This window comes from Balearica regulorum, chromosome 10, assembly GCF_011004875.1.
Source record: "Balearica regulorum gibbericeps isolate bBalReg1 chromosome 10, bBalReg1.pri, whole genome shotgun sequence".
In the NCBI taxonomy this organism is placed as follows: domain Eukaryota; kingdom Metazoa; phylum Chordata; class Aves; order Gruiformes; family Gruidae; genus Balearica; species Balearica regulorum.
The window spans coordinates 2,341,747-2,362,582 of record NC_046193.1 but is presented as its reverse complement, the minus strand read 5'-3'; the positions used below and the strand labels follow the sequence as shown (position 1 = coordinate 2,362,582).

Below are 20,836 nucleotides of genomic sequence, written 5' to 3'. Positions count from 1 at the left end.
GCCACCATGTTGTCCGATACGGATCCAAAGGTTTTGTGCGTTTAAATCTTAGCTCTAAAAAGCCTGTCATTCCCCATAAGCAAGCAGAAACCTCTGGAAAAAATGCGTAATTCCATCACATCGACTATGTCATTTAAAACCCTGGAAAAAGGATACTCATTTATGTAAACATTCTATTTATTATCGGTGATAATTCCTAGCTCTGAAGTCTACCAAGAAAATGCTTTACTCATTTACAAATGACTCAAGACCAGCGCTTTGTTTATCTTCATCTACTGTATGCATTGCAGCATTTCAGTACACAAGATGACCATATTCTATTAAACTGTAAAAGGTCAGTACACACTGCTGCAATAAAATCAACTTTGTGTGAAACAGATGACATTTATAGTACAAACACAATATTCAAGTCACTAAAGGAATAAACGTGCGCCAGCTGCTTTTCAAAGCAAAATTGTTGTTTACAAAAAACAGTGTACGCAGCAAGAGCCAACAGAGCACTGAGAATTATTCACAGAACTGTGTCCAAAACAGACTTTCTTTTCAGAAAAACTCGGAACACCGTTAAATACGTATCTGGATTACCCATACAGAATACCACACAGAGTAAGAACTTCATGCTGTCTCAAAACTCATAAGCTAATGCATGCTCATTGCTAAAACACCTTGTTAATTTGTCAAAGCTAGCATTTTCACCTGATTTCCTACTGTTAACATCAACTCATCTTTCAATTTATTTCTAGAGCTAACAAAATGTTTCCACAACCTTATTCAATACACAATGGATATATTTCATACCAGAAAATACTGAAGGGCTTTGCATAAGCAATTACACAAAATCAAAAGCGGTACAATCCAGACTTAAACACATCTGCTTGTTTACAATTAAGCTTATGTGGAACTTGTGCTTAAATTACCATGCTTGAAATTTTAGTTAAATCACAAGTTTTAATCTCGCTTTGACTATTCTGTGTATTGTTATTTCCCCAACTAAAGATACTTTTGAATTATGCAATTTGATGCTTTTATGAGAATTAAGCACTCACTTCTATTTCTCTTCACATAGTTACACAGCCTTTAGATTTCTGCATTTTTAAGTTAGACGACAGCCCAGGAACTTATTTCTTACAAAACAATCATCCTTTTCAATTATTCATTTGCTTCAAGCTGAATTTGCATGGAAGTTTTGGAAATTCAACAAAAACACGTTACCCTTGTTTCCTAGGCAACTGGTCTTATGTGATCATGCCACCCAGATGTCCTGCCTCTCCTCCAGCAACTCTTGGACAGACTAGCTTATTTCAACTTGACAGCTAGGTACAGCCATCAAGAATACAAAATTCCCACAGGCTGTGGAAATAGAAAGCCAAAGTATGGAAGAACCCTTCGCTCTCCTTGCCTCTTCATCAGCTGGGGCACCACTACACAAACCTTTGGTGTGCCAGCTACAGCAGCATGTGACGAAACCAAACCAAGAAAAAACCCTCCCTCTTGCCTAGCTGGCAGGCCAAGAAGGTAGACAAGCAACACCAGAAAGGAAAAAAAAAAAAAATCTAGAGAGTGTTTAAGTAAGGCAATATTGAAGATGGGGAAGGAAGGGGTGCTAGAGGTATTACAAAAGTGTGATGCTGAAGGTGTCACGGAAGAGAAAGACATTATGTTTGCAGGAGAGATGATCAGAGGCTACATACAAATCTGTACTGAACTAAACTTTGTTAGTTCATTTGCTCTCAAAACTTCATCAGCAACGTAAAAACAATTTAAACATTCTGTGTCCATAACACGAAAGTGAATTTATCAGCACAACTCCTGCATTTGAAACTAACTGATTTTTAGACTTATTGATACATCATAATTCAAACTACCAGCTTTTGGTTCCATCTCGTACAGAAGTTTTCGAACCAACAGCTCTCATCACCTCAATATAATTTGTTTTCAAAGACAGAAAACAAGGAAAACTTGTTTTTTCCTCAACTCCTGGTTTCCCAACAGTGAGGGAGCCAAATAAACAGACTGGGGGGGAGGAGAGGAGTACACATCCCAGAAGAAACTAGTGCTGATTTAGCATACCAAGAAGTGCTGACCAATGATTTCCATGGGTCATGTCTGTGGTTTATAAAATATGAGTTATTTTAATAAGTTGTAGTAAGTTCAGGCCCTGAGACAGAAGTAACTTCATATGTAATTTGAACAAGCTTTGTTGTTGTTAAAGAACAAAAAATTTTATGTACACACCAAAGGCATTCAACTGAAAAAAATAGAGGCTTATATGTTCTTTGGAAAAAAAAATAGATATTTTCTCTGCTACTTCCAGATTTTCTTTCAAAGCAGGTTAGTCAGCAGTGTTGCACAATAAGTTGTCCAGTCCTGAAGATATTAAGTATGGCAACAAACCGTATGAAAAACACATTCCAGATTTCTAAAAGCACTGTTGCTCCAACCCAAGTAAGCTAGTTCACCTCTGATTTAATAACCCAAGATTAAATTGCTTACCATATTAATCAATCACCCATTTCATGATCATACATACAGATCCATACCTTTTTATGATTAATTGTAGCCTTAGGGTTTAGCTACAAAAAATATTCATTAAGACTAACTAAATTAAAGCCACTACCATTTTGAATGGGTGTCTGCAGAACAGATTTAGCTGAACTGCCTGAAATTAACTCTCACATTCACCAATTTAATTTTTTCTTCTGCAGCAACACTGTAGATGCGTCCTAAGGGACAAGTATGTCCATTCAAATGGTATCCTAGTTTTTGCAGTGATCCTTTATGCAATAATTGGAGCTGAGCTTTTTCACAAACATTAAAACAAAAAACATTTTAAAAGTCTTTTGTACAAAACTATTTTCAGACATTTTAAGTTGGCTTTGTTTTCTGAAGAATCTTAGTTTTACTCCATTACAGACCCTTCTTGTTCTGCGTACCTACAACAACCTACAATTGCATCTGGAATGCACACTGTGCTGTAGCAATTCCACTACAACTGGTTCTGAGGTCTCATTGTCCCAGGTAAAGTCTCTGTATTTATGGATGTCACTTAAAGGCTAAGAAGGAAAAAAAATCTACGCTAATTATTTAGCCTGACGTAGGCAAGACGAACAATGGAAAAGAGACGTGCTGCTGTTAGCACGGACAGGTTATTTGAGTGTACACTTAGACTACAGATAAAAAAGAGTCCTGAAACAGCACAATCTTCGCGCCCTGCCTCTGGAGTCACACAATCTAAACATAGCAAAGTTGTAACCGTTTAGAAGAAATTGGAAAACTAGAGAATCTCACTCCAGCTTTCAAATGTCTTTTTTTAAACTGAATCCAAGTCAAAACAAAATCAAGCAAGCAAGCAGCTCAAACCAAAGAATGCCTTAGCAGAATGCATTCAGTGACGCTCATACAACTTAAACTCATTTTCCGTTCTCGGTTCAGAAGACAGCAGATCAAAGTAACAGGAGGTTAGGGAGTCCCCGCTGGAAGCACAGGAGGGACAAAGCTGCCAGCAGCGAAGCGGAGACCCGAGGAGGCCGGGCAAGCGGAGCCACCGCTGGGCATCCCCCCCGCCCTCGACCAGGGCACCGTTCCAGGTGCTTGCTCCTGGATGCCCGTTGCTCATCCCGCCCGCTGGCCGCCCCAGCGCCGGGGCACACCCGCCTCGGCCGCGCATCGCCCCCGCCAGCCCCCCGGGGGGCGGCTCCGGCCCCGGGGCTCCGCGCTGGCACTGACAGCCGGCGGCCACGACACACCTCCCCTCCCACCTGACCCGCCACGGCCGCGACGGGCCTCAGCAGCCCCCCCACCCCCCACCCCAGGCTTTTTGGCACCTTCCCCGCTCCCCGGGCCGGGCCGCCGCGCAACCTCTCCTCTCGAGGCGGGAGCCCCCGCCCGGGCCCCGCGGCGGACAGGGCGGCCCCGCGGCAGGGACGCGGGCCCCGGCTGCGGAGGGGAGGCGGCGCGCACGAAACGATCCGACCGCAAAGGGCTCCGCGATGAGCCGCGACGTGCAGGTACGGAGACGGCCGATTCCTTCCTCCCCCGGTCCCTGCCAGGGGGCGAGCGGCCGCCTTCCCCCGCGCTAGTTTCCCTCACGGCCGAGGCGGCGGCAGGGTCGATGCGCCCGGGGCTGAGCCGCCGCTGGGAGCAGCCGGCGCCGATCCAGGCGCCAGCACCGAGGAAGGGAGAGCCGAAGAGGAATGGGACAAGGGGGAGCCCTCCTCCCCCTCGTTCCCTGCTTTGCCCTCTGCCGCTCACCAGCCCAACGCCGCTCGTACCTATGTCACTCCCTCTCGGCGGCTCCCTCCAGGCTCTTGTCCCACTCGGCGCCGTTCGTTTCGCTCCTCATCTAAAATGGCGGCCTCACACTCAGCGAGACATTTATCCTCCGCCCATCGACCTCTCGGTACTCGGCTCCTTCCCTCTCGCCTGTCTCCCCTTCTTTTCCCGTCCTCTTCCCTCCCCGCCTCTCGGCCTGACCGCAGAGCGCCGAGCTGTCGATAGAGCCCGCTCTTCTCCGCGCCCCCGCCCCCTCTGCAGGCCGCCATTTGGGAGCGGCGGGAGCGGCTGAGGTGCCGGGGCTGCCCCCGCCCGGCCGTGGAGGGAGGTGAGGTGCTCCCGCCTCCTCTCTCCTTTCTCCCCCACCTGCTCGGGAACCGAGCTGGAGGTGGGGGGAATGAGCTCTGCCGCCGCGCCGGGGGAGATGGAGCGGGCCTTGCCGGGGCGACCGAGCCGCCTGCCCTCAGTCAGTCCTCCAGAGGCGCCTCCCTGCAACCCCGCGTCCCCCGCTCAGCCCTGCCTAGGCTAAATCTCTTGGTGGTTTGACAATTAATTAAGCGGGACGTATCGGCAGAGCTGGCTCACGGGTGTGTGAGCGGCGGGGCCCCGCGGGTAGGGCCGCCCCCTCCCCGGGCCGACACCTGCCTCAGCCGCGCTTCCAGAATAGAGCCCGTAAGTCTTACCTGCTCAAAGGCAAAGCCTGTTTCTGAAGGGAACAGGCAAAAATTCCCAAGGGGCGGTACGTGCTGAGAGGGGTGGGGTGTGAACTGCTGGGAAAGGTATCTGGGGAGAAATTTTTTAAAAAAATAGCGTGCAACCTCTTTTCCTGGAGAAGACAGGGAACAGCTGTCAGACAGCAATGCCCTGTGTCTAACTCAGCACAGCCTCCGTGTCAAAGTAAAGATACTGGAGGGCTCTGCTGTCTGTTAAGGTACTGCCAGTGCACCACAAACCAACCTATTTTAGGTCAGGCTTTGAAAATGCTCAGCGCTGCACAGTAAACAGTTAATTTATCATCCCAAAACAACACTTCTAAGCATAGCCACTGCAAAGTAAAACACGTCTCCTACAACTGTTCTTAAAGAGCATACGTGTTTGCATTTACAGTCATGTAAGTTACATTAATTGTTAATTAAATAAGCACTTCTCTAAAAAGAGCCTCCAGCAAATTTCTCTCACCCTTATTTGGGATTTCTCTACAGAAGAGGGTTTATTCTCATATGAACCAATGCTTGAGTTCAGCTAAAGTCACATTAACCTCTCATAGAGTCGTAGCAAGGGCAAGAAAAAAGCAGCACTGTTGGGTTTGCCTCTCCAAAGCACAAAATAAGAAAAAAAAAATATACACAAAGTCTTTAGCTACTGGTGCCTCCAGGAGGAAGTGAGGTTGCCAAGTAATGGGAGATTGAAATGAGGATGGCAACCAGGACCTCTAGAAGGCTGAAACAGAAATTTCCATGTCTCTAGAATACTGTGATTCAGTACTTTATTCCCATATTTCTAGAAGTTATCCTCTTACTCCAGTGTAATGATGCCTTCAGTTTAGAGGGTATTGCTAAAAGAAAGATTTAACTAAACTTTTGTAGCACTCTTTTACAAGACAAACTACATGGAGATTTCAACCCTTCTGTTAGGAAAAGTGCTTATTCTCGTCTTTGTCTCTTCCCCATTGCCATGGGCTCAGGCTTACAAAAAAAAACCCCACCAGAAAAACAAATCCAAACCAAGAAGATACTGACCAAGGACAAAATTTATGAATGTGAATCATTCTTTTCAAGAGAATAACTACTATATGGCATTTCAGTGTCACATTTAAATTGAAGGAGTCCTCTGATGCACATACACAGTTTACCTGACTTTATCAGGAGTCATATCCATGTATCTGACTGCAGGAGCCGGCCCAGGAGAAACAAACTCAGAGCAGTGTGTACAATAAATATTCACATGGGTTAAAACTGAGTATATCCATGTCATATGGTAGAGAGTACTACAGATTTTGGCAAAATACTCAAAAGGAGCTTGAAATATTATAATGTACAATATGAATAAGAACATGCCATGGAAAGCTTAAAAAGAAAAAGGGGAGGAAAAGAGGGGTAACAGAAGAGGTGGTTTTGACATAAAATTTTAAACTTCTCTTCTAAAAGAAAGAGTAGAAAGATCAAGGATTGCAGTCATGGCACAAATGAACACAGCTATGGAGGAAAGCAAGCCAAATCTCAGATAGGTAAACAATGTAGCACATACAAAGAAATACAATAATTACAAGGAAAAAAAAAAGCAAACAAGGAAACCAAGCAAAGAAACTCAAACATTGCAGCACTAAAGTAGAAGGGAAACAAAAATTGAACAAACTTTCCAAAATAAACTGAAAGTTATTAGCATTCTTCCTGAGGTTGATCTGTTTTATATTTGTGTTTAGTGGTTGGGTTTACAATATATTTAACACATGAGCGTCCAGGTATTAGACTTTCATTTGTCCAGGCATGTAATCAAATCTTACATTTTCACCATCTGAAGTGTTTTCTATAAAAAGCAGGCTGAGGAGCGATTAGAAAGAGAATGAGCGCCACTAGGGTTTAGAGTGGGCTGGTGACAGCAACTATTATCTTGAGATACTAGGCAAATCTGTCTAGTGGTTGTGGACTTGGGAACTCCCTTTCATGCAGTGGGTACGTCACACAGGCAAAGCCATCCCAGCTTCACAGACTTCAGTTTCCTTATTGTTAAAAATGGCATGGATGATGCTGAGTGACCATATTTGAGAAAAGTGTTAATATTGACTGCGGAAAAGAAGCATGTAAAAGTTAAACCTATTATTTATTGTGGTTCAGTTTGCTATGTGCAATATTCATTGCCTAGTCTATTTAATTGTGATTACTTGGGGAGTCTCAAAGAATATAAAGTGTTTTAAGTGGTATCCTATAACTTTAATTGTATCTTTAGTATATAAAAGACCTATAAGCCTCAGAAGAATGAGTAGCAAGAATTAGGAGTGTAAAGCTAGCTGGGAAAAAGAAGAAATGTATATACACACTTTATTATGGAATTTTGGGTATCGAACCTTACTCCCTTACTCCTCAAGCCAAGGATTGCCATAGACAAACTTTGCCACTTTAACCATCCACGGTTGTTCAATCTGAGCTGCATTCAAAGTATTGTACTTCTGCATGTTATTTTGATATATGGTATAAATTATTCCCTTATTCCCCCCATAATACAGAGGCCATGAAGAAGGTGGCCTTGAACATATCAAGCAATAGCAACCTAGAAGGGAAGTACTCCAAATAAGATATTCCTTATTTGTATGATGATGCATAAACCATTTAAATTCTATAGTTCAGCTGAAAGACTTTATTATTTCCCTGTGTCACTGAAGTAATCAAAGAAGAGGGGTTGGAATGTAATTTATAGTTTGGGTTTTTTCATGCATTGAAGAATTTAAATTGCACACATTACAACAATAGGACATTTTATATATATATATATATAAAGCAGTAAACTTGTTTTTTGCTGGAATGGAAGCCATAGCACAGTCTGTTCACATTAATTATTTTTGTTGTTTTATCCTGAACAAACTCTTAACTTTTTATTTTATCCATATCCAACTAAATGTGGTTGCTGTTGGGCTGGCTACAGTGCATACCTTTCTCCACTCCATTCAGCATCTCTTCAGCCAAATAGCGAAGCTAGATCTTGGGAGCTTTTCTTTTCCTTACAAAAACACCACCTGACTTCCCATAGGCACAACACAAAAAACACCTCCTTCCAAACGCCTCAGTCTTTATCATCAGTCATAGACGAAGCATGTAGTGACTTCATTACTTCCCTGGGAAGACTGAATTCTGGAAGCAGATCCATTTGAGCAATTCCTGCACCCAGAGAACTCAGGGGAGGTCAGTCAGGCTATGAGTCGGGGTCACGTAGGCTTGCGTATCTGGAGGTTCTAACCCCCAAGGATTTCCTTCAGCAAATCTTTGTCTCAGTGTAAAGTCAAGTCATGTACTTTATAATACAGATGCAAACCTTATATATGCAGCTATTACTTCATACTTCAGTATCTATTTTTAAATTCACTTTATTTATTTGCAGGGTCAAGCCAATTTCAGTGCTTTAAGCCGGTTACCAAGAGCTGTCATGCAAAGTTTCTTTTGTCATGTTTTACACACACCCCATGAGACACACTGCCTGAGGTAAATATGTTGTGCCATAGTTAGCTCGCAAACCAGTTTTGCCTTATCTGTTAACTTAAATGTATATACAGAATGAAGTGGTCATTCTCTTTATTTTTTCATTTCTTCTTTAGTGCTTTAACACTTGCATTTAAGAAACATGTTTATCTAAAAAACCATATGCAATTCCTTGTAATGTCAAAGACTGTAATCCTCTACAGATTTGTATATTCTTCCAGAATCCGTTCCATAATGGACTCTAATACTATAATCCATGTATTAGGTATTCATACTTATAGGGTTCTTTGGATGTCCTTATATAAATTTAACAATAAAAATATGTGGTGAAAGTGTCAGTTGCAATGGATTTTTCAATACAGGTTTGTGTGGGAACACTTCAGTGTAAAATTGAAGCAGATTTTCATTAAGCCCTATAGTAATAAATAAGTTATTCTGGGAGAGCAGGTCTATAAACAATAAGCAATAATCTCTTACTGGGGAAAAAAAAGTTATATTAGCCTTTCTTCACTGATAATCTTATATGAAACATTCCTAAAATTTTCAACAAACTCCCTACCAGTTTTCAGTGCTCCATATGCTCCCTGTAATTTATGGTATTATAGATATCCAGTGTCTCTGGGCTTCTTATATGCTGTGCAGCAGAGAATTTCTGCTTCTCCAATTTCAGTGCAATGCAATTTGCTTCTAGGAAAATTCAGAGGCACTGCACTACCCCATCCAGTTCTCTCAGACTCCTCTCCAGATGGGAGGAGTTCAGTTGCTTTCCTGCATTTTAGATACTCATTTGCAGTACTTATTATCAAGATTTATTTTTCTTTTAGTGTGAAAAGAAGTTGTGACACATGAGAATGCTGGTCATAACTTTGAAACCTGAGATTGAAAGCACAGCTCCTGCTTACAGACAATTGTCCCTGCTGCATGACTCAGCCCTTGTCCGTCGACTCATTTGCTGTTATGGACCTTGGCTACCCATTTGCAAATGCAGTACAAGCTGACTGCAAAAAAAAAAAAAGATAAGATAAAAAGATTTAAAAATAACTAAAGCCACATGGTTTCCAAGTGATCTCTGTTAAATTGTGTCTGACAGGTATAGTTGTATTTTATTAGGTAACCAGAGATGTGGTTTTTCCCTGTAGTTGGAAATGTATCAGAGGGATAGCAGTTAGATTCCCAATAGAAGGATCGAGAATCTGGGTAGCATTCCTTTTATCACAGACAGAATTTAGGAAGCTTCAAAGAGGACCATAAGACAAATGTACTAAGTCAATTGGTATACCCCTGTCTACTGAGAATATCAAAGCATGAAAACTCATTTTAGAATAATGTTTTATAAATTTAATGTGGAGATACTGAACTGATGGGTGCCACCTGCACAGTGAATAAATAGTCTGGGGGGGGAGTCTAGGCTTTAATTTGTTGCTATTTGAACAGCCATTCCTACTTCATAGACAATAAATACAGCACTTTGATTTATACATGTGTTCTGTTTTTGAAACCTAACCAAACTGGTTTATTGGGTTTATTTTGACTTTCTGAAAAAGTCTAACCACAATAAAAATCTATTTAGGGCTGAATATTGCAGTTTAAAAATAACAAAGCATAAATACCTCTTTCCTGACAAAGATTCTCAGAACATAGCATGAATATATAATTGCTCAGCTGCAGAAGATTTTTTTATTATACCTATACAGAGCTACATAAAGAGACTGATTAACTGATTTGGCATGACCTCAAGCTATATATTATTTTTCCTGTGCATGGACAATTTCTAGTGTGTGGTAACTGAACTGCATTCAATACTTAGTTTCTCTAGAAGTCACCCATTGTAATAATGTACATTACGATGACAGTAAAATTTCAGTTTTCTTTGAAGAATCACAAGTATTGAATCAGTAGCAATAGGGTAAAATAGGAAGATATACGTCTGACTATATCTGTGTGTATATATATGTTCAAAACATATGGAGGGATGATAGGCAAACAAAAAAATTATAAACTTCCCTTTATCTTTTCATAAATCCTATTTGTTGTGATCCTTTATAAAAAGCCGAACTTTTTTTTTATCATATTGATGAGGACCCTATTCTTCTTGTCATGTGTTTGTATTGTGTACAGAAACACTCACTTACGTGCTTTTTGACATCACACTTGGCTTTTATCAAAGGTAGATTTTAAGAGACAAGGGAATCGAAAGCAGTCTAGCCAGTGTATCTATCCACGCTGCTCTCCAACACTGCTGTTCCCAGATAAAGCCAGACTTCTAATTAGAATATAGGTATAAGGTTATAAATACCTGGTATCATTCAAAGGTTCAATGCATCTAGCAAGAAGACAAATTAAAAGCCCATTTTAGCCACATGCATATATTCATGTACTAAGCCAAGTGGAACTCATTTACTGGATTCTGTTATAAAAAGCTACACAAAGTAAGAAAAAAAAAAAGTATTTGGCTTTCAGCACAAGCCTATTTATCCATTGTCTTTCAAGTTCATCTCAAACATTCAGATAAACAAAGATAGGTGATCAAAGGCATACATTACCTTAGGCAATATACCCATGTTTTAGCCAGCCTTTGATACGTCGATATATATTTTCAATATATGTTTTAGCTAGCCTTTGATACCTCAATGTCCTATATAGCAAATTGTGCTTAAAAGGGTATGACAAAAATTATGTTGTCAGCACATAACTTCAGAGACAGTATACTAATGAAAACATGACAACAGGGAAAGATTTTTACTATTAAGCTGATTAAGCTTGGTAGCTGCACAAGTATAAGTTCATAACATGTCTGTCTAAAGCATGCTGGTACATTGTATTTCAGAACTAGACTAAGGTGCATTGGTAAAAATGCTAACGGACCACATATCTGTTGCAGGTATCAGCATTATTCTTGTCAGCAGCAGAAGGCATCAGTAGATTTCCCTATGTGAAGCTCTGTAGGATGATACACCAGTGTAGGTATGGTATTTAAAGCAAAATACATTGTATATGTATATGGCTAATTTAGTCTCTGATTATAAAGGGGGGGGGGTGTTTTTGTCAGATGTTTTGTGTCACTTGTTCAGGTTTTTTTGTTGTTGTTACAAAGTCATTTCTCTTAGACTAGACAGCAGTAATCAGATTTATTATATACATCAGGGTATGCTTTTCCTCCAATGGAAAAAGTCAATTTTATCATTTTTAAAGCTTCTAATACAAGATTATGTTTGGTTTGGTTTTATTTTTGTAAGAACTTTTTTCAAATTTCTATTTGCAAGATAATAAAATACAAAACAATGCTATGAGCAAAACAAGTAAATTACTTGAACGGTAATTAGCGAAGACATCAGGTGAAAGGAATGCAAACATACAAGTCTATTGCTATGCCTCACTGCAAAACTCTAGTATGCTGTGTTAGTAGATTTGTTAAATCTTTCAGCAATTGCAGAGAAATGAGTATCGACATGTCTGGTTGTACTTGAGTATTTTTAATACTTTCAAGATGTATATCTAATACTCAGATGTGTTCAGATTAATTTATTCAGACATTCCACCAGAAATAAGTTTGAAGTTAAGGAGACAGAAGTTTTGCATTAGCAACAAATTATGTAAGCCTTTCTCCTGCATTTCACCTAAACAGAACAGTGACATAAGAACTTAAGTAACTGCTAAAACATTATTGCTGAGACATCAGTTTATTTAATAGTAAGGCCAAATAAAAAAAAGCAAAATCTTTTTGGGGGAGCAAAGCCCTGTTTTTTTTATAGAGTAAGCATTGCTAACATCTTTGTTAATTGAAGTAACCTGATTCTGTGTTCACACGCTAACTTTCAGACAGGAAATGAAAAAAGAGGGTATTATTTTTCCCTAATATATATAAAGTTGGCAGAGGGAAAGCAACAGCAAATTCTTGTTGCCAGCATATAATAAATATTTACTTATAATTCCAACCTGAGGTTTGATGACTTTGACATACCACTATTTAAATTCTTTCATATATGCCATGCTATTACCTTAATTCTAACCGGAGTATTACTTGCAATATTATAGGGTCAGTGGTGCTTTATGATGGTTCTGTAATTGAAGTTAAATCTTTCCTGAGGCAAGTAGAGTGAAACTCAAAAGCATTATTTCTATCATCTGAGGAGGATCAATTGCTGAAACGTCTCCCCAGGACACCCTTGACAGATGATACACTATTTTCAAAAGGCAGTCTTAAAAGAAAACTGAGGTGGATTTTTCCTCCTGTTATGAAGGCCATACGGTAAATAAGAGATCTTTGGTCATACTGGTTATGTGGGTGCATGCAGCCTTCACATGCTTTGACCCAGTACTCTCTGGGTAAGTTATCTGACTTTTTGTAGCTTTCAGAATCACAGACTTCAAAATTAGCTATTTTAACTAAATATTTTGGTGAAACATTCAGTACAAAGCAACAAAGTTATTTCCCTAAGTAATGGATTTTGATTTATCAAGTTTTCAAATAGGGTCACGCTCTTAGCTGACAAAAATGCAAGCAAAATTATTTGCCCTCTTTCCCCCCCCCAGGCTTCGTTTAGCATTTGATAACATATAGTCAACTATGCTTATTCTTAAATATGTATTGGTGATTATAGACACAGTTTTGTTCAAAATAAATATAGATATTTTTATAAGCAAGTTTCCAGAATATTTGAAATATAGGATACCTTATTTAATTCATAACAATTTATATTTCACACCTGCTTTGTTTATATCTTGGAGAGTTCAAGATATTTCCATTGAAACCAAAGGTCTAACACCTCAGATTTTTAATACTATCCTAGTGAAGCATATTACTGAGATTGTTTATTTTTTATAACTTTATATATAGTCACTACACTTTGCCCTTTAACTTCTACAGTTGTGCTTTCCTAGTCATCCTCATATAGCTCAGAGATGGAGGAAGGCAAGATTTAACATACAATTTTGAGATGGGGATAAAAAAAGCTAACACCACAACAAAAAAACAAAAGCAAGTGAAACACAACCTTAGAACACACAGCAATTTAAAAAAATAAATCAATGAGTCCTTACCTGTCAGTATCAGAGGACAGGATTTACTAAATTTAGTATATTGACTATAAGAAATAAAAATCATCTCTTCCAAATACACCTGGCATTTCGCTTTGCTTCCGGATTCTCTCCGGGGTGGGCCATTACTTTTAAATGCACAAATATGTAACGATATGTGCCAAGCCTTAGTTCAGTTATGTTTTCATTTGAACACACCTTAAAGCAGTCTAGAGTATTTAAATATTATCAATGCAAAGCTTTAGCATCATGGACTACCATAAGTGTAACAATTTGCTCTTGCAATATTCAAAGTGGTGAAATCTGATATTGCAATATATCCCAATTCCTCTGGTATCTGGAGGAGAGCAGTGAGTGTCACCACAGTAAAGTCTAAGTTAAAGACTTTGAGTTATTGTACACATGTGTTAGCCAGTATTTTCTATTTAAAACATGGGATTTAAATCTCACATTTAAGTGATTAAAAGATAAACCAGGCCTATTCAAGAAGAACTTCCATTTCTGTAGCAATCCTAGGAAGTCTTTGAATATGGGTAAGAAATAGGATCTGTTCTCATATTTGACACAATATAGTTCATAAAAAAGTGATAGATCATAGCTTTAATTTAATACAGGCCATGTAATTCACTTGAGTATTTAACTTAAAACATGTGGAAAATGCTAGTTTCTCTTAGGGATAGGAAATAGACTCAAGTGATTAAAAATCTTCTGGTTACTTTTCCTGGTAGCTTTTTGTTGCTTGTTTTTGTAGGAAGTTAAGAATTCTCAGAGGAAAGCTCCAAGATGTTTGTGTGGCTTTGTGAGTAATGGAAAGAATTTACAACAAAATATGCTACTACTGTGTAGTGATATGGAACAATAAAGTAATCTAGAAGTAAGGATTGCTAAGACTCCCTTTCTATAAAATAGCTTTTCCTGGAGGAAAGTGGACCTGCTGTAGAACAACTTACATGAAACATTTGAGGTGATGCTTGCCAAGGAAGCCTATCTTGGAATTTGGCAAAAAGCCAATATGTTCTAATTACTTTATAGTTTGAGTTCTTGGTAAGAACGTGCTACTTGAAAGTAGCTAGTACTGTAGAATTCGATAATCCTGAGTTAATTCAGTTGTTCTGCTGGACTAGAAACCTAAGCAGTCTTTCAAAAAAAGATGACCATACTGAAAATAGTATTTTATAAAAGAAGACTTGACAAGGATATAAAATGCTAGGTAACCAAAGTTAAGCATATTATAAATAATCATTTATATAGGCTATTAAAAATTAATTATTTTCTTGTGAAAAAGGTAGTTTTCACATTGAATACTGCATTCCTCATTCAGGGAAAAGAAAGAACAGCAATTTCAAGAAACTTTTGTCATAGAAGGAGAGACTCTAGAATTACTCTTACATAACAACTTAATGCAGTAGAAAACTTTCAAAGCAGTAAGCCATATAGATATTATTCTTACCACAACTGTTTACTACAAGGCATAACAGTCTTGGTCTTCATTAGCATTTTGGAATAAAGGAATGTAATCATGAATGTCAGTATGTCATGCTGAAGCAACTGTTGATATGCTATACAATTGCTTTCAGTTACATTAGCATCTATCTTCAAACAGTCTAAGCTGCTTTATTTTTAAGCTTAACTTGAACTTGTTATTCTGATTTCCCATTGATATTACAAGAATAAACAAACAGCAGAAAGGCTACTGTTACCAGGCAGCCTTAATCACTATCTGCCTTCATACATTTCTGTCTTCCCCCGCCTTCACTGCTGCCATCAGTTCCAAAGTTGTTGCATCACCTGCACTGCATTAGATGTATACCACCCAGTATGCTTTCCCACTGAGGACGCCAACTGCATTTATCTATTTATAATTAAGAGGTTGCAGGGGGCTTTTTGAATCATAGAACTTATAAAATTAGGCTAAAAATGTTTTGAAAGTTATTCTTACTAGAATTAGACACTATCAGACAGTATTAACTGACTCAGTCTTTACATTTAATGAGAGAACTTTTCATTTTTTTTGACATAATTTCCTGACACAAGCTTTCACTTCCAGCATAAGCACCAACCCACATAACGATCACAGATGATGCGCTCAAAAAAAAGTCACAAGTCTGATAATGCAGACAAGCAGTTCATGGTTTTTTGTCTAGGGTTAAAGTTTCACACTGCATCAGAGCATTTGGGCTATGTTCCTGGCGGTCACATGGAAAAAAAGTGTGGATTTGGTGAAGTTCTGTGTACCTCGGGAAAGAAAAAGTAGGAGCGCTGCTGTGCCTTAAGGCTTAGGTGCCATTTCACAAATCATGTAACACAGTCTAATTCTATACTGCTGCCAAAGGGACGGTCCCTTTTTGCCCTTTCAGGCCCAGCTGCACATTTCTGCCCCTTCTCTCACACCCGATCTAGCAGTCGTGACACTGCATGGTGAGTCAGGGGGTTTAATGTTTTCGTGAACTAATCTCACAATCCCAACACTTCTTGATCAATGCACGGGGATGAGCAGGAAGGCTTAAGTAGTGGATGAGGTGTGCAGAGACCAGAATCTCCCTGTTTGGCAACAGCCTACGGATCTAGTTACTTGGTTTGTGAAACTCCAGCCCGAGTTGTTAGAAACTCTATGATCCCAGAAAGAGTATCTTTTTGCATATATAAAGTATATCTCAAAGGCTGTATCTTCTTACTCATCTGTTTATCACACTAACATAAGCAGTAATATTATTATATACAGAGCTGAAGTTGCTAAATTAGGTTTTTTGTCTATTGTTGATAAATGCCACATGTTGTAATTAATTTACCTCTTACACTATAGGTATTGTCAGGTTTGAAAAAAGCCCATATGACTTCTTCAAAAGGTTGTGACAATGAACAATAGAAGTAGGAAGGCAAGAAAGTTTGCTGATAAACACAATTTTTCAAGATAGTTGAGACTAAAACACATACATTGAAAAAACACAGCATTAGATGACGAAACAGATTGAATCTCATGCAAATGAATGCAAAGCAACAGTCTAAGAAAAGGCAGCCTACATCATATGTTAACAGTAAGGGGTTCTGGTTTAGCTCTTGTCAGCCAGCTAGAGATGTGGGATTTACTGTGAACAGCTCCCTAAAAATGCCAGCTCAGTACTCAGCAATGGTTAAGACAAGAAATAATGTTAGGAATTTAGGATGAGATCTGAGAACAAAACAGAGGAGCGTACTTATTGCATTGGGTAAGTCAAGGATGTACCCACATTTTGAATACAGCATGCAGATCTGTTCCTGTGCTAGAATATATGTTTAATAAAATTAAAAGAGGAACAGAAAAGGGCAGCAGGGATTTTTAGAGATATAGAACAGCTTCCTCGTGATAAGCAACTAACTAGATTAGGACTTTTCAACTGGGGAAATAAAAGGATGACAGAGTAATATAAAGTTACAAGACAAGTACCTCTCACATGCCTATTAGTCATCTTGTAGGGACTAAAAATATAGATTTGAATAAGAATTAGGTAAACTCAGAAAGTAGGTACTCTGGTGTGTAGGCATTTCCTGTCCTAGGTTCTCGTAGCACTTCACAAACCACAACAAATCCAGTAATAGATGATTAGGAAGCATGCTCTAAACAAAAAACAGGTGTTTTCTCCCTACTGTGACCTCCCATGTTATAGCAATCAGTGTAAGGGTTTCCTGAATTAGAGGCTGATTTTCTATTTCTGTGCATTTTAAAGTCTTTTACAGATTTATACTTTCTGTAAGTTGCCTTTTGGGTTTTGTGTTCTCCTTACTATGATTTTATATTTACAATACCAGAGCCAAGAGCTTTTAAATTCTCATTTAGAAACAACTTACACTTTTTGACAGATGACTGCTTGCAGCTAATAGTGGTCTTTTGTTCTACTGTTTATCCTTCTTAGGTTTGGAGGGAAAGATCTTTTCAGTCTTTTTTAAAGTCAGTAGCTTATGTTGACTCTCTAGAACAGCATCTTTAAACTCTAAACCACCTGCAAGCATTTTATCCTTTTAGCTGTTACTTTAAAATGAAAACAGAGATTGATTTGCCTAAGGGCACATGGTGAATTAATGAGGGAGATAGGGAACAAAATTGAGGACCAAAAGGCTGGCAATCAGTTGTTTCAATATCCAACTATACAACTTGCCCCATAATTCTTATTGTATAACAGCAATAATCTTCACTTCTTGGTAAGTTATCCTGCAGTTTCACTATACTGTCAAACACTTCCAGCTACATGAGATATGCTAAAATTGAACAACATCGAAATCTTGATATGTAAGAATATTTCAGGTTTGTATTGTCTCAGTACAGACGAGAACATGTACCCTATTGACAGTTCTAGAACTAATTTACAAAGCAGGTGCCTTCCATTTGCATAATGGGACTTTTCATAATTTGATTACCACATTTAAAGACATCTATGAACCACATTACCAGATTTCAACTTACAGATCCATCTCTGAAATATTAAGATACAGATCTTAATGTTTTGCTATATATAGCAAGTACATGAAGTATGATAGAATTACACCAAAAGGTATATATACAGTTGTTTTGAAATTAATTTCTACTTTTACAAAATGCAGCCAATATGACAAAAATATTATCACAGTTCGTCACTTTTTAAGTGACAGCATCTTGGTTAAGTAATTTTGAGACATTTTCATCTCTTTCCTATTTCTGGTCTGTGCTGATCTGATTTTGCTTGATTTCCATCCTGAATGGCTAGTCAATTACTTTCCTTTTAGTCTGATTACTTATTCTTCTTGGTCAAGCTGGCATTAGTCAGAACCCTGTAGTTCAGGCACATTTTGAAGACAGAACATCTGCCCATTTGGTATTTCAGTAATCTATCTATTGATATAAATTGTTTCTAGTTTAACTCAATTGCATCTCCTAATTTGAAAAGGATTTAGGACACAAGGTTTAGATCCAGATCTATTCTCTGAATACTCCATAGCTGTCGGAATCTTGATCTGATAAACCAGAACTGCCTAGGCTTTTTAGAAAAAATACATCTCAGATTTAGTGATGCTCTTATTTCTTCACAAAATCCTCCCAAAGTTCTGGAGGGTGCATGTTTTGCCTTGCTTGACCTTTGTTTAATTAAGTAGGGTAAACACACAGTTGTTTCTCCAACACACAGAAACTAGAGGAAAAAAATAGCAATACGACGTAAAAATACTTGGAAAAGTTTTTATAGTGAAGCAGAAATACCATCTGGTTTAATATGAAGGGTTAAAAAGCTGTTCTGTATTTACAAAAATTTTGCAGATAACCTGAAAATCTTTGACAGGTGTATCCTTAAGAAACATCTGGGGTGTTAACTTCTGGAATAAAGATACATAGAGTATATAAAGAGATGGTGGTCTCAGAGGTTTTGTTTATACATGGCATGTTTCTTGGCAACACAAAACAGCATTGAAGTGTGCAGCATGTTTTAAAAAAACAAGTTTAAAGCACACATGATTGTCATCCCAGACTGCTGACAAAAATCCCCTAACACTCACCCACCAGAAAAAAAAAAAGCGGGGAGTGAGGAAGAAGAAAGAGAAATAACATTTTCCATGCAGGTATTCTGGAAAGTATAGCAGACTCCACCTAATATAGGAAACAGACAGTTTACAGAAAAGCCAGGCTCAAAAGAGAAGTAAAATGAGGAACTCTACAGTCAAAAAATACAGAAGCTTACCAACTAAATAAATGTTCAGTGTTAAAATTTATCATCCTAATTCTAGGAACTAAGCGATATGACCACAGGCTACGAAAATAGCCACAGGAGGAGTCACATGGAGTGATGTAATGTGAACATGGAATAAATCCTTGCTTTTTTTAAACTGAAAAATTTATATTCAGTGAAACTCTAGGAAAAAACACAAACCAACAAAAAGGTTAGCCCTAGTGCACTGAATCAGGTCAAGGGCAGCATTCATCTGTATGCGTTTGATGCTTACATCAGTATCCCATGATAGAAAAATCTTACACTAACCTTGGCATAGCAGTGCAAAGCACTGCACAGTAGTAGTGGATAAGACCTTAATTTCTGGAAAAGTTACTCTGCATTAAATGCATCATCATAGAACCACTTAATTCCTTCTGTTCAAGGACAGAACTAGATATGGGAGTGTTAGGCAACCCCATTATGAGGTTCTGTCCTCCTGAAGAAGGTTCATCACTCCTGAGATATGAAGGATTTTTGGGCTGTTGCTTTTCTACCATATGTTCTTGCAAATAAAGGTACCCAGGAAATCTGAGATTCAGAAGGCAGTGGATTGCATTTCAGTTTTGCTAGCCTGCTCTCCCACTCCTATAGTAATATGCCCCGGGAAAAGGTTTTCCAAAATCTGAAGTGTTTTGGAGAGATTTTATTAAAAATGTAATCCTAAAACATTTCTAAGGAAGCCAGAAAGAGAAAATAAAACAACTTTCAAGATTTCCATTAGAATATATTGGAAAACACACACCACAGTGCTGAGCTGTGAATGGTTAAAGAAAATTAATAGCTGTATGCAGTGTGCTAATACACTAATGCAAGCAAAGAGCGTCATTCCATATGCCCTGGTGCACGAGATCATTGGCCAAGTGGCTGCATATTTCAAACCACATGAGAGGAGCATTGCTCCTTCCAGCATGGAATATGGCCAGAAAAGAAAAATAAAAAAAGTTTTAGAATCTTCTTTAAGAAAAAGAAAACAAAAAAGTGGCCCTGCTATGAAGTGCACATGACTTGTCAGGTCTGTCTTTTAGACATGGACTTGAATTTAAATTAGCCCGTAAATAGATTTTGTGTTATCTTCTCTTTCTACCACATCATAACACCATTGAGGAGTTCAGCAACAGACTCATTTGGCTTTGGAGTCTGTCATAGCTCCTGGTTGTTGAAGTTACACTTATTATCCAGCTCCATTAATTCCAGTTTTCTTTTCTTCAGGAGTACTTGAATATTCAAGTGTGATGCTTTATGCCATTTAATTCTCTTCATAGAACTAGGTGTTAGTAGGGAAATAATGTGGTTTTAAGATAAAATGTACAATAAACAATATTATAGCAAATTTTAGATTATAATGAGCAACAACTACAAAGACATTGGATTTAAATCAGTGAAGGGCTCAAATTGTGGCTCTACCAGAAACTACTTAGTCAAGTCACTTTTAGGTGAGTAATTGAAATATGCTTAAGCAGATGTTAAATGTCTACTAGCTCTGAGACTAAGTTAAGCACAAGAGAGATATTTTCAAGAATGCCATCATTACTTTGTTAGTGAAAGTGCATCAGTTGAGAAAAATTGTGAAGTAGCAAGGCTGTAACAGAGTGTATCCATTGTTAGCCACAGCTGTAGCTTCAAAAT

The 20,836-nt window shown here is 38.6% G+C and overlaps 1 protein-coding gene across 6 annotated transcripts in view; it reads right to left on the bottom strand.

The window, feature by feature from the left end:
- RAF1 (Raf-1 proto-oncogene, serine/threonine kinase) overlaps positions 1-20,836 on the bottom strand; it is a 79,388-nt gene that overhangs the window by 40,257 nt on the left and 18,295 nt on the right. The window contains exon 1 of one of the 6 annotated variants that reach the window (XM_075762722.1): positions 4,272-4,442. The exons of 1 other annotated variant lie outside the window; for it this stretch is intronic. The gene's annotated coding sequence lies outside the window, so the exon portion shown is untranslated. Of the gene's footprint in view, positions 1-4,271; positions 4,443-20,836 lie in introns of those variants that run through there. 4 more of the 6 variants (XM_075762720.1, XM_075762718.1, XM_075762723.1 and 1 more) reach the window with 4 other exon arrangements.